Source organism: Pelodiscus sinensis, chromosome 2, assembly GCF_049634645.1.
Source record: "Pelodiscus sinensis isolate JC-2024 chromosome 2, ASM4963464v1, whole genome shotgun sequence".
Lineage (NCBI taxonomy): Eukaryota > Metazoa > Chordata > Testudines > Trionychidae > Pelodiscus > Pelodiscus sinensis.
The window spans coordinates 183,750,113-183,759,472 of NC_134712.1; positions in this window are offsets into that span (position 1 = coordinate 183,750,113).

A 9,360-nucleotide genomic window follows, 5' to 3' on the forward strand; every position below is an offset into this window, starting at 1 on the left:
GGTTAGTTTTACTGGATGCTAGGAAAGGACTATCTGCACCAACTGCTACTGTACTATCAATGGATATCCACTGAGCATCTCCCTGTATTACATGCTTTTGTGTCAAGATCATACACAAGAACTTCAACCCAGAGAGATCTTGCATCCTTCAATAAGGTCCTCTCCATCCTCAGATTAGGGGGTAATGCTATCAGTGCTGATAATTTCAAGACCTTCAAGGACATCATGAACTGGTTGGTAAGATCTCTGCCCTAGAGGAAATCCAGAGTCACAACTCTCCTTGGTGGATATTTTGAATATTAATCCACAAGCTAAGATTGCTCTGTTAAGGGAAGCATTGCTAGCTCCTGCACATACCCTTTGGTAAACAGCAGTTCCACTTGCCTGTAAAAAGTGAGGCAAGATGTAGTACATCCCACCAAAAAATAATGCAAAACTTGTTTGCCCAGCCCAGCCCTAATTCCCTTGTGGTTAGGGTTGCCAGGTGTCCAGTTTTGGACCGGACAGTCCAGTATTTGAGCTTTCTGTTTGGGAAACAAATTGAGAAAATATAAATGAAAAAATATTAATGTCTGATATTTTCTAAAGATGTAATGTAGATTGTGATGTAATGTGAAGTGTGTCCGGTATTTTTGTTGAAACCATCTGGCAACCCTACTTGTGGTACAGGTAGCCAGAAAAAGGAGCCATTTGGCTGGATCTAGATTTTTCTCCAATGTATAAGGCCTCCAAGTGGCTAGACTTAATACTGCACAGAACAAGTTACTTGTCAGCTATTCTTCAATTTTATGTTGCCAAGTATAAAGCCTTGATTGCAAAAAGCAACTTTATCACATACTCAAAATGTACACATTTTATTTACCATATCTTACAAATCCAAAGAGCAATTTCAGTTAATTTTGGATGGGCAGTTGATCTAAAAAAAAAAACCTACCTCCAAACTGCCCTGGATGCCACCAACACAGCTTCCAAGTACTTGCCTTTGGCCTATGTCCTGGCTCAAGTTTTCATGTCTTTCAAGAGAGGTGCTTGAAGGATCCAAGCTTTTCAGTGATCATATGGACACTTCTTTACACAAACTCAGAGATTACAGTCACTGGGGATTTATATGCCTGCAACAAAAAGGCAATTTAGTGGAAATGCTCAAAGTTCCAGGCCATTCTAGCACCATCATCATTCATCACTATTTCTCTATGCTTTAGCAATTATTCAGAAGAGCCAACAAAGGCCACCTAGCAGAGGCCAGGGATAGAATCCAAGTAATCTGAGACTCAGTCCAATACATTGACTTCTAACTCATTTATAGTCACTTCTGTGCCTAAGTACAGGTTGAACCTCTCTAGCTAGGCACCCTTGGTACCTGACCCATACCAAACCAGAGAATTTGCCAGACCATGTGAAGTCAATATTGTCCAGCAGCATTACCAACACTTCCACTACTTGCTGGGCTCCTAGAAGACATATAGGGGTAAATTAGAGCTAAATAACAGCACAGAACACAGAGCCAGGACTGGCAGCTATAAATAAACCTCATGGGAAACTTGGCCACACCCATTATAAGTGGATCTCCAGCTGACTAAAATCATGCCCAACCATAGATATTGCCAGACTAGAGAGTGCTGAACAAGAGAGGCTCAACCTGTAGTTGCAGCATGAGTGCGTAACTCCTGCAGGTAACAGCTGTGGCATATTCAATAAGCTCATTTATTGTCCAGGCACTAAGGAACAGCCATATTCTCCTAGGCTACGTCTACACTGGCGTGTTCTCACGCAAAAACTCTTTTGCGGAAGCGTTCTTCTGAAAAAACTCTTGCAGAAGAGAGCGTCTACACTGGCATGTGCTTTTGCGCAAGAGATGTGCTTTTGTGCAAGAGCATCCATGCCAGCGTAGACTCTCTCTTGCGCAAGAAAGCTCTGATGGCCATTTTAACCATCGGGCTTTCTTGCGCAAGAAATTCATGTTGCCTGTCTACACTGGCCTCTTGCGCAAGAACAGTTGCGCAAAAGGGCTTATTCTTGAGCAGGAGCATCAGAGTTCTGGCGCAAGAAGCCCTGATTTCATACATTAGAACATCAGTTTACTTGCGTAAGAACACGCGGCCAGTGTAGCCAAGCAGCAAGTTTTTGCGCAAGAGCGGCCGCTTTTGTGCAAGATTGCGCCAGTGTAGACACAGCCCGAGTGTAAGGCAAGCTTAAATTGGGTATACGATTACATCTAGCACCAGCTCAAGAGATGGATTCGTGTAAGCGGGGGAATGGTCCCGCTATTGTGGGGAACTTTCCTGGCTTCTATACCACCCCGGTGAAATGAACCAGCGAAAGGATCTGAGTCCCCGCTCCCACTTCCTTTACCCCACGGCTCCCTGATCCTGAGGGCTCCCCCTCCACTCTCCTGAGTAGCAGAGCCCTTGAAACCCCAACAAGGCTGGGCCCAGGTTTCCTGGGGCTTAATCCCTGACCTTGCAGTCACTAGGGGCAGGAGTTAGGGTGTCCCCACTCCGAGGTGCTCTCTTTACACTGCAGGCCTTCTTGGCCCAGTGATCACTTCATAAGGTTCAAAGCAAATACAATTTATTAAACAACAACGGATTAAAGAGAAAAGAATAAGAAACAATGAGAATGGTTAAATGAGAACACACAGCTCTGCTCTGTAGCACAGGGACATCAAAACAGCAGCCTGCAGAGTATAAGGACAGTCCACAGTCTCTTTCTTAGAGGCCCTGGATATGCTGCAGGGGGGCTACAGGCTGGACACGCTAGCTCTGGTAGTGACCACACAGTCTCAAGCTCGAAGTGGCCAGACCCCTCTCCCAGTCCAGAGCCTTTCCCCACACTTTGCTGGTCCCAGGTGCTCACCACATCCAGCTGCAGGCTGTGCTGCTTGGCCAGTTCCAGCTCCTTGTGTTGCTTCTCTGTTCCTTTTTGCTCTCTGAGCCCTGCCAGTCTGCTGCTCAACACAGGGTCTGCATTCCTTGTGCTCTGTATGCCTGGCTCTGCTGCTGCAAAAACTGCCCCTCAGCACAGCTTGCACTCCTCTTAGCAGTGTCTCAGCTCTCTGTTCCTTTTGCAGGACTTCTTCATACAGCTTGCACTGCTCTTTTCAGCTCTCTGTCTTTGCAGCACCTCTTCTGCACACAGCTTGTTTGTTCAGAGAGAGAGAGAGAGCCAGAACAATCCCAGCTCACAGGGAGGACGGGGCCTGGCCTCTCCCCTTCCTCACTGGCCTGTCCAACCTGTCAATCAGGCTGAGCTGGAGTGTTGGCTGCTTTCCATTGTCTCTGGGGTCAGTCAGTCTCATGAACTCTTCCCCTTCAGATACTGCGAGCTGGCAAACCAAAAACTCCCACAGAGTTTTAGTAAGGGGTAACAGTCCCCTTACATTCGCAGTGTGCTGGATCCTTTATTCATTCCTTTGTATAGTTAAAATTTGGTGGCAGTTTCCCATATAGAATGGCACACTACTCTCTCTTCCCTTTATTTTCTCTAGGGGAATGAACTGTTTTTCTTCCCTGTTTTTTGATAGAAAAGTCTTTTCTGGTCATTTGAATAAATCTGTTTTATACTTCTTGGTACATTGGACAGTGGAAAAGAAAAGATCTCTCTTTCAATCTCTTCTCTAATAGTTGGATGAACAATTGTTCTGATTTTCTACTGCGTTTTTGTAAATGCCTGTTGTGGGGTGTGCACACCCTGTCCTTGTGGTGAGGGTACCCAGCAGTGTGGACACCACCTGGCCAACTGCAGGGACACCAGCAGTCCCTTTTTGGTTTGGAAATAGTGACTCTTGTCCCAAGGCCGTAGGCCTAATGGCCACGGTCAATAGGTGTCATGACCATGAGGGTTAGCCAGCAGCCTAGGGACTAACTATGTCCCTTACCTAAACTAGGCAGAGTCAGCCAATAGGAATGCAGGTAGGAATTTCAAACTGGGACAAAGGAATTTTGGAGTTTCCCCCCATAGGGTAGACATCTTGGCATTTAGCCACGAAAACAAAATGTAGTTGTATCTCAGTTTCCCTTTTCACACAGCACACCAATTCTGGCATGCCCCTTCTCAGGTGAGAAGCTCCAACACTAGTTACAAGTATTAACAGTGAAATATCAGTATATCAAGGTTTTTGAACATACAGTGTGTCCTTGGGTATAGTTTCCAGGGTTTGGGCACAAGATCATGCACACTGGATATTGTCACAATTCTTAGTAACACCACCAGATTGGTTATGAAAGTTAACAGCAGCAACAGGATCAAACCCATAACAAGTGTACCCTGACAATTTTGGGCTTTTTGATTTAAAAAGCTGTAGCCTTCCTTGGCAACACCAGTGTTGCCCTTCCCCCATTGCCCTGCGGGTTTAAATTGTGAATTCTCCATCTTCACAAAGACAAAAAGCTAGCTAGGTGTGTTTCCCCTGCTCACAATGGCTATGGAATTCCCTTACTCCTCATAGCTAATCAGGAAGCAAGCAGTCCAGACACTAACCTGGTACTCAGCTTTCAATCTAGTTTTCCATCTAGTTTTCCAAGTGGGCCACTGCCTCACAGAGACAGGGCCTACATGAACTAGCCTGGTAGACTTACAGATTCTTTGTCCTTTCACATAATCAACCTGGAACCATTCATGTTTCAGCAACACACTCTCCCCAGCAAGCTGGTCAAACACAGTCACTTGGTCACCAGAGGGCTGTTTCATCTCCCTGGCTGCTTCCACCCCATCTGAAACAACCTCCAATTCCTCTGCAACTTCCTTAGCCTTGTCCACACTGGATCTTTCTAAACCTAAGTCACCTTCACCTCCTTCAGGCACAGCAAACTGATACCATAAGGATCCTCTTCCTTATGACCTTCTGTAAGCAAAAGCTTACCTTTCCCTGGCCCTACAGTAGCATCTCCCTGCTTAGCCACCACCAACTCCTCCTGAATACAGGCAGTCCCCGAGTTACGCGGGTCCGACTTACGTCGGATCCGCAGTTACGAACGGGGCCCTTCCTCTCCCTAGTCTCCAGCAGTCCAGGGAGAGGAAGCAAAGCGGCGGAACACGCGGCCAGCGGACAGCCCAGACGCGTCTGGGCTGTCCGCTGCCCGCGTGTTCCGCCGCTTTGCTCCCCGTCCCCCTGGTCTGCAGACCAGGGGGACGGGGAGCAAAGCAGAGCAAAGCCACGGAGCCCGAGGGCAGCAGGATAGCCACAGCGCGTCTGGGCTGTCCCGCTGACCCCGTGCTCTGCGGCTTTGCTCCGGACGCCTGTGGTACAGCAGCTGGGGCGCTGCCGGTTGGTCCCGTAGCGCCGCTCTGGGCGCCACTGGACCAACCCAGCAGCACCCCAGCTGCTCTGCCCCAGGTGTCCCCAAGTCAGCAGCTGCTGAAAATGACCAGTGGCTGACTACAGGAAGCCCCTGCCCCGGGCTTCCTGGAATCAGCCGCTGATCAGTTTCAGCAGCAGCTGACTTGGGGATGCCTGGGGTTCTTAAGTTGAATCTGTATGTAAGTCAGAACTGGCGTCCAGATTCAGCCACTTTTGAAACTGATCAGTTTCAGCAGGGGCTGAATCTGGACGCCAGTTCCGACTTACATACAGATTCAACTTAAGAACAAAACTACAGTGCCTATCTTGTACGTAACCCGGGGACTGCCTGTACTCTTAGCCTTCTGAACAGCCCCCACACAACCCCCTCTCAGAAAAACAGATTTCCCTGGTAAGATGTCAGAGATATTTCCCTCCTCCTTGCAGCTTTCTAGACTGCTACACACTTCCATACTGTCTGTAGGTACCACACTTACCACACCCTGCTGCTCCCCGAGTGTCCTGGCTAGGGTAGTACAGAGTCACTGTCCTCTCTCCCAGCAACACACCAGCAACAGGTAACACACAAGCACCAGACATGTCTGATCCCTGGGTTTCTGACATGATACTGACTGGGCCCACCCCAGTTATAGCACCACTGTCCCCAGCAGACACAAACCTAGGGTCCTCCCCTTTCTGGGCTTCAGCTGTCCCCAGAACTCAATCTGGACCTACAGCACTCTTCTCAGCCATTCTAGGCTGATAGGCGCCTCCTACAGACAAAGAACTGGGAAGAAACCCTTCCCCTTGAGGCATACCGCCCCTTCCAGCAGTCAAACTGCCACACAGAGGTCGCTTATACTGAGCTCCCTCAAATAAATCACCTTCAGCTTGTGCAGGTTTAGTTTTACAAACTTCACCAGCCAACAGCTCATCCTTCTCCAGAACTTGATCTTTTCCCTCAGCTAAAGTTTCACTCTGGCCAGCCACTCCAGATTATTCCAGAGAAACACTTCCCTGATTACTGGGCTTTTCGTGCCCTGTTTCTGATTCCAGTCTCATCTCTGAGGCTTCAGACAGACATGCAGAAATCTTGCTCACAGACACACAGCTATCTCCCTCAGGCAAACACTTAGAGAAACTTTTAACTTAGTCCCAGTAGGACAGACTAGCCATAGACAACTTCCCAGATTCACACGCACCCCTTTCACAAACCTCATACATGTTCTGGGGCTGGGTTAAGGGACCAGCCCAATTACACATATTACCCATGCCATAATCAAATCCCATACCCACACAGTTATACACTGAACACCTAGAAGATACAGTCTCTGTTGTTCTTCTACTCTCTGGGTCTGGAGTCGCTTGGGATGTTGAACAGTGACTGCAGCATTCATGGGAGTAGGGTGGTTAATTGGTAACGTTGGTGCTTCTGCTCCCATTTGCCTTGTCCCTGCCCTTATTTCCGCTATTTTGGCCTGTGCTTCTATTTCCGCTTGCCTCACTTCCGCTTCTATTTGTGCTAGCCTCTCCTGATGTTCTCGTTGGGCACGCTTCTTCTCCATCCATAGGAGAAACTTCACCTCTTTCTGAGTTAGAGGTCTGCCAGCTGCCTTACAGGCAGCTTCCCACATAGAAGGCATTGGTGAGGGGAGAGGAGGGCTGTTACACCTTCCTCCTGTCTTCTCAAGGTTACTCCTCCCTGGACTCATAGGGACCTGCTCCTGTCTCCTCTTCTTGGGGTATGTATCTCTCCTAGAGCTGGACATCATGCCTTAACTAGCCTTGCTCTCCAGTATCCCGAAAGCTAGAACAAAACAAACTGGTTGGGTTGGATGGTTTGTGTCTGGCTTTAGGTTAGGGATATAGTTAACCCCTTAGTCCCCAGGCTGCTGGCTAACCCTCATGGTCATGACAATAGGTAACCTTTTTTCCGAGGGCAGTACAGCCTATCAGCTAGAATTAATAGGAGCAGGGGTGTCAGCCAGGTCTCAACCCAGGGTCCTGTGAGTGGACCAGTGTTCTATCTGCTCAGTAGGAACTATGACTGAAACATGACGAGCTTACCTAGGTGGGAGATACTACTACGACACCCTCCCTGGGCCACTTCCTACCAGTGCTGGTGGGGCAGCATCCCATGTGGTTCCTGGGTTTTCTGGTTCCCTGGCAGCTACTTCTCCCTGGGGCTCCTCTGGTACTGGTAACTCACAGCAATCTCTTGGGACTCCAGTTCCCACTGTCTGGTGCAGCTTTGAAGGTTCTTTTCCTTCAGACAAAAGGAAGCTTTTCTTCACTCAGCACGGAACTCCTTGCCAGAGGATGTTATGAAGAGTAGGACTTTAACAGGTATCAGAAAAGAGCTAGATAGATTCATGGAGGTTAGGTCAATAGCTATTAGCCAGGAAGGGTAGGAATGGTGTCCCTAGCCTCTGTTTGTCTGGAAATGGTTGACAGGGGAGGGATCACATGAAGATTTCCTGTTGTGTTCCCTCCCTCTGGAGCATCTGATACTGGCCACTGTCAACAGACAGGACACTGGGCTAGGTGGACCTTTGGTCTGACCCAGAATGGCCCATTCTTATGCCCTGAGTCCTCCCTCCCTCAGGGAAGTGTGACACTTAAGTTTCTTATGGGTACTGTTGTAACTTTCACCCCCCTCTGCATTAACCTCTTGTAATGGGGATGCTGCAGAAATTCAGCATAAGGGATATCAACTCCAGCTAAGCTATTCTTGTAGCTGCAGTTGAATATCTTAAGTCAACTTTCTCCCCCAGTGTAGGTGTGGCCTCAGTGGCAGCCAAGATAGTGTACTGCCCACAGTGACCAAGAAAAGGAAATAAGCAGGGTGAGGTTGAGATGGGGGAGTGGATTAAAGTATTCTGTTTTAGTGTGATAAAACTTGAGCTTGAGGGGTAGATGTGATGGAGTGAGGTCTCAGAAAACCCATGGGGGGGATGCTTCCTGGGGTGCTGACATGGCCACTGCCACTCGCCTTCCCGCTCTCTGAGACTTCTCACCACGTGCTCCTGCTGGATCAGTCCTGCTGGACCAGCTCTGCTGGTCTCCCCTAGTCGAGGCCCCAGGCTGAGATCCCTGCTCCCCGCTCCTGAGAAGCAATACAGGCACTGAACCTCTTGAAGCTCTCTGGGATACCACTCTGCAAAGGGGATCAAAACCCCCAAGCTGTGTCTAGACTGGCCACTTTTTCCGGAAAAAAGCAGCTGCTTTTCCAGAAAAACTTGCCAGCTGTCTACACTGGCCACTTGAATTTCCGCAAAAGCACTGACGATCTCATGTAAGATTGTCAGTGTCTTTGCGGAAATACTATGCTGCTCCCCTTCGGGCAAAAGTGTTTTTCCGAAAAACTTTTACACAAAAGGGCCAGTGTAGACAGCAGAGATTTGTTTTCCGCAAAAAAGTCCTGATCATGAAAATGGCGATCGGGGCTTTTTTGCAGAAAAGCGCATCTAGATTGGCCACGGACGCTTTTCCGCAAAAAGTGCTTTTGCGGAAAAGCGTCCTGCCAATCTAGACGCTCTTTTCTGAAAATGCTTTTAACGGAAAACTTTTCCGTTAAAAGCATTTCCGGAAAATCATGCCAGTCTAGACATAGCTCCAGTGAATTACCTGGGTAAGCTCCCTTTAGCAATGAAAGGGGGAATGTACACACTGGTTGACCTCCAGGTAACAATTATTTACACTGGGTTTAATAGAAGATAAACGTGATTTTATTAAGTACAAGGAGTAGGATTTAAGTGGTAGTGAGAAAAGGCAGAGCAAAGTAGGTTACAAATCAAAAGAAACAAAATAACTTGGCTAATTCAAAACTGAAACCTCAGTACAAACATTTTAAAAGCTTGCCCTAAAACCTCTTTTCCAGCTGCCCCTCCAAACCAGGGCCGTCTCCCCATCTTAGGGTCTTCAGCTCCTTCCTTCAGGTGCAGACCAGCCAAAAGACTAAGGCTCCTGCTTTCCTATTCTTTTTTAAGAATTGAAGCCACTACCTACCAACCACTTTGGAAGCCCCAGTGGCCACAATGATACTGCACATGCCAAGGGCCGCAACTTAAGTGTGGTTGTGT